Source organism: Pteropus vampyrus, unplaced genomic scaffold (assembly GCF_000151845.1).
Source record: "Pteropus vampyrus isolate Shadow unplaced genomic scaffold, Pvam_2.0 Scaffold144, whole genome shotgun sequence".
Classification (NCBI taxonomy): Eukaryota; Metazoa; Chordata; class Mammalia; order Chiroptera; family Pteropodidae; genus Pteropus; species Pteropus vampyrus.
In genome coordinates, this window is record NW_011888925.1 from 498,860 (window position 1) to 503,487 (window position 4,628).

At 48.7% G+C, this 4,628-nt stretch overlaps 1 pseudogene; it reads left to right on the forward strand.

The window, feature by feature from the left end:
- The first annotated feature begins 2,376 nt into the window (after window positions 1-2,376).
- Window positions 2,377-2,495, forward strand: LOC111744974 (annotated as a pseudogene).
- The last annotated feature ends 2,133 nt before the right edge of the window (window positions 2,496-4,628 follow it).

Below are 4,628 nucleotides of genomic sequence, written 5' to 3' on the forward strand. Positions count from 1 at the left end.
TCCCTGCTCTTGACTTTGAGTTTGATCATGTGACTCGTTTGGACCAATGGGGGATGAGGTGAATGGAGGCGCGAAATGTGCTTTCACGGCTGATCTTGCCTCCTTGCCCATCTGCCGTAGCCACTGGAAGAGCACATTCCACGTGACTGCGGCCCCTTCATTCGGGGCCCCAGGATGAGACCCACATCTGAGCTGAGCCAGACCTGCTGCCTGGAGCAGAGCCACACGTCCAAGCCCATCCAAGCTGCAAACCCATAAGCAGGCAAATACTCTCCTGTCATTTTAAGCTGCTGAGTTTTGGGGTGCTTCGTTACTCAGCGTTATTGCAGCGTTCATTGCCTAAGACACCTTCTCAGACTGAGCTGTGAACAGACATACCCTCCCCAAGCTCTTTTGGCCCCAGAGGACATTTAGGGGCCCAGCACAATGGCTAGGAATGTCTGTAGAGAGAGCATTTCCTGTTTGGGATCCAGCGATAGCATCTAGTTGTTTTTTGAAGGTTATGGCCAGGCCTTAATACAAGCAAGTGATCATGGGAGCAGGTTATTTGGGAACCAGACTGCCTGCTGGGTTTGAAATCCAGCTCCCCCATTTATATGCTATGTGATCTCAAACAGGTCACTTAACTTCTCTGGGCCTCAGGCGCCTCATCTATAAGATAAGGATAATAATAGTACCTACCTCTGTCATGCAGATTAAACAAATTAGCTTGTGTAAAATGCCTAGAGCAGTGTCTGACCTGTAGTAAACATTATGCAAGTGTGGGCTCCTATTATTAAGTACTCTCTAAGCATTTCATGCCCTCAACAAAGAAACCACAGAGACTTACCAGTGTTCCGCAGGTAAGGAAACTGAGGGTAGGAGAGATCAAACGACTTGCCCAAGGTTATACAACATGTGAGTCACTGAGTCAAGGTGCGAAAACAATTCCATCTGATTCCAAACCATTTGTGATCTGTTTCCCCCACATTTGTGCAAGCCTGGTGCATATTAGGCAACGAAGAATGTCCATGAATGAGTGAACAGGCATGGCTAGCTAGAAAGCAGGCTGGCCTGTGACTAGAACTCCTTATCCAACGCTCTCTTTACTTCACCTGGCTTGTAACTGGGCTGAGGACTGGTAGGTGCATGGGGGCCTCCCTCAGGATGGTTTAGGGGAATGGGGTGCAATGGGGAGGCCGGGTCCTGCATTCAAGTCCTAGCTCTGCCACATCCAGCTGTGTGTCCCAGAGCCAGCTGCTTTCCAAACTGTTTGAGACTCAGTTTACTCCCAATTCAAAGATTCCTGCAGAAGGGGAACCAAGGAGCTTTAGGGCTGCCAAAGCCAGGGCCACGTTGGGAGCCCCAGAGCCTCCCCTCTGTCCTCTGCTGCCTACACAAAACCTCCCTCCTTCCCAGAGGAAACCTGAGCCCTGCTGAGCTGGCGCATTCTGGGGTCCAGACAGCTACATCCTCCTGCACCCCAGCCCAGAGCAAAGGTGTGCCCCAAGCTTGACCCCCAGGCTGGGCCCAGGGGACTCTAGGGCTAGACATGCCCAGGCTTTTCCTGATGGAGAAGAGCAGGCAGAGCCCCGGGGCCTGGCACAGGTAGGAGAAAGGGCCTGGAGACAGAGCCCAGGTCACATCCTAGTTTGGGTCACTTTGCCCCATGAAGCCTCAATTTTGTTGAAATGGGAATCATAATTCCTGCATTTTGGGGCTGCGCAGAAGCTCCAAAGGGGGTCCTCGAGGGAGAAGACCCTCCATCAACAGCAGGGGCTTGTGCTCCAGGAGGCTGCACTCTGTACCTCAGTTTCCACGTCTGGAAATGAGAGCAAGGAGTTCAAAGGATCCTTCTAGCTGAGACGACCGTTCGGTCCAGCCCCGGAAGAAATCGTCCCCCTCACTCAGCATCACTCACGTGATGTTATGTGGCTTCTGATGTGACGAATTGTGAAATGTGAGCATCACCCACGATGCATCCTCATCCGAAATGCCTAATACCTTGAGTCCAACAATTTTACTGGGCATACAGGAGACAACGAAATGAACCTAACAAGGAGGCGAATCCTGAAGGTGGAGTATTTTGCAAGACAAACTACTCAGTCTTCACAAGTCACCGTCATGAGAAAGGGACCTATCGGACCAAAAGAGACCTAAAGGCATCCAACCGGAGGGTCCTGACGTTACCCTAGTTTGCACAAATCAACAGAGAGGACCTTTGGGGGATAATGATGGAATTGAAATATAGGCTGAACACTAGATTTGAAAAAAGGTATTGACAGAGAGAGGTCAAGATTTTCAATGGAAAATAAAAGCAAATTTTATTTTGCAACAAGGACACTATGATCTTGTTTCGATAAAAAAAAAAATTATTTGCATAAAAAGAGATCCAAGGTCTACGGCCATGCTACCCTGAACAAGCCTGATCCCGTCTGATCTCGGAAGCTGAGCAGGGTCGGGCCTGGTTAGTACTTGGATGGGAGACCACCTAGGAAGACCAGGTGCTGTAGATGGGAAAAATAAAAAAATAAGAGATTGTAAGCTGACAAGGTCCTTGCAGTCTGTGAGGTCAACCAAGGGTTGCCTCGCCTAAAAATAAAAATAAAAATAAAAAAGAGAGAGAGAGAGAGAGATCTGAGAGGACAGATGATAAGGTATTTGCAGTGATAGTCCTCAGACTATCTGCTTATCTGTGCGCTCCAACTTTTTGCAGTACATATACCATTTGATAATAACCAAAAGTTATTTTAAATTAGAGAAGTTTCCTGCACAGTTCCCAGCTCTGACAGTCTCCTCTGACCTCAGCCTCCTCTCCCAGCTCCTGCTCCATCTGGGATCCGCCATCAACACAACCCAGGCAGTGGTGACTGGGGCCACAACTTCCCTTCCTCCCTCCCTCCCTCCCTCCCATAGGGTCCTTGTGTGGAGGAGTGTCCATTGAATTACAGTAATGCTCCGGCCTCTTTCTTGATGCTTTACTCCCTCCTCTTCCTCTACAGAGAAATGACTTATCTGACGGCCAAACTGGGGAGCTTTTGAGCAAGTCTGGCCCAGCCCTTTCTCTTTTGGAAGCTCTTACTGGTCTGCTCTTGCCTGGTAGTCAGTCAAGAGCCTCCTGAATCCCCACTTGGGCCAGGGACTGGGTGATTTCAGTGGGTGAATGTCAAGTTCAAGGGTGGGATAGTAGGAAACCCCCTTGGCCACTGATCAGAAGTCACAGCCATAGGGAAATATTTTGATCTCTGTCTGTCTATTGCGTGTCTCAATTGGTTCTTAACTTGGATGCGTGTGTTCTTTACTGAATCCTCTAAAACTTGACATCTTGCTCTCTCTCTCTTGCAGTGGCCACTGCTCTACTGCTCAACCGCAGGCCCCTGTGGAACCTTCTAGAGTCATCTTCCAGAGGTGAACTTTCAGGGCTGAGGCGTGTGCTGAGATGAGACTGTGCCCCGTGTCGGGCTCAGGCTGAGGGCATTCAGCTTGAACCACAGGGTATGTGGGACCACAGAAGGGTTTCAAGTCAAGCTGTGGCACAGTCACAGTCTTTTATTGGGAATATCCTTTGGGGACACTCTGTGAGGACAGATGAAGGAGAAAGTGGCCTGGGAGAAAGACAAGCAGTGGGATTGATTGCTAACCCAAAACGTTTACAGGGGAGAGGAAAAGAGAGACTTCATAGAATAAGTCTATGAAGCAGCAGCTTCCAAGTTCGAGCGAGCCTGAGAACTTCATTTCAGAAACAAATCCCTCCAGGCTAGCGAAGGCTCAGAATAGGTTTCTTAAATTCTGCAAAGCTGGGCCCTTGAATGGTGACTCCAAACCCCGCCCCCTTCGCCAAGCTGAAATGAAATTCATAAATAATCACACAAGCCTTTAAAAAAAAAATCAATGTAATATCTCAACCATAATTTAAAGGAGAACTAAAAGGAAAGGAATCTATAATAAAAAATAATTTCAGGATGGAAAAGTGCAAGCCAGCTACAGCAGGAGACAGGATGACGTGTCTGGACACTCACTCCTGAGGTGGGACCACCGGGAACACGACAGCCACGGAGGCAGACGGGCCCAGGTGGTCCTGATGGTGACTCAGGCACCGCGAGTGGTGTGTTGTTGCTGGTGATGTGAAATGGGCAATGCATCTTGGCAAGATTCCAAGCAAAACAAAGGACAATCTTCTCTTTTTGTGAACATAATAGTCGCATTCCTGGAAAAATTTGTGTGTATTAAAAGCATACAAAAATTACTTTGTGTTTATATATAAACAAGTTACACACACACACACACACACATACACCACTGTGACAAAAATAAGTAAATAAATGTCCTTGCGGATTCTGAGACTCCTAAGGGGACTGTCTTGGCCTCATTGACCATTCATTGTCTTAGAGTCTCTTGCGTGACAGCAGTTGTGGCCAAAATGTAGATGCCCTGAAAAATCAACTTTGTATCTTCTCCTGGCGGCTGAGAGGGGGGTGGGAGTTTGTGGAATGAGGGGGGGAGGGTCCGAGCCCCAAGAAATGGCTGCAGGCCCCAGCCCAGAGGAGACAGCTGGCTGGTGGGACATTTCCTGTCATGGGGATGGCAAGAAATGCTGGACGTGAGGGCAGCTGTAAATTGTTCTGAGGCTGGGCTGTAATCTCCTCCTC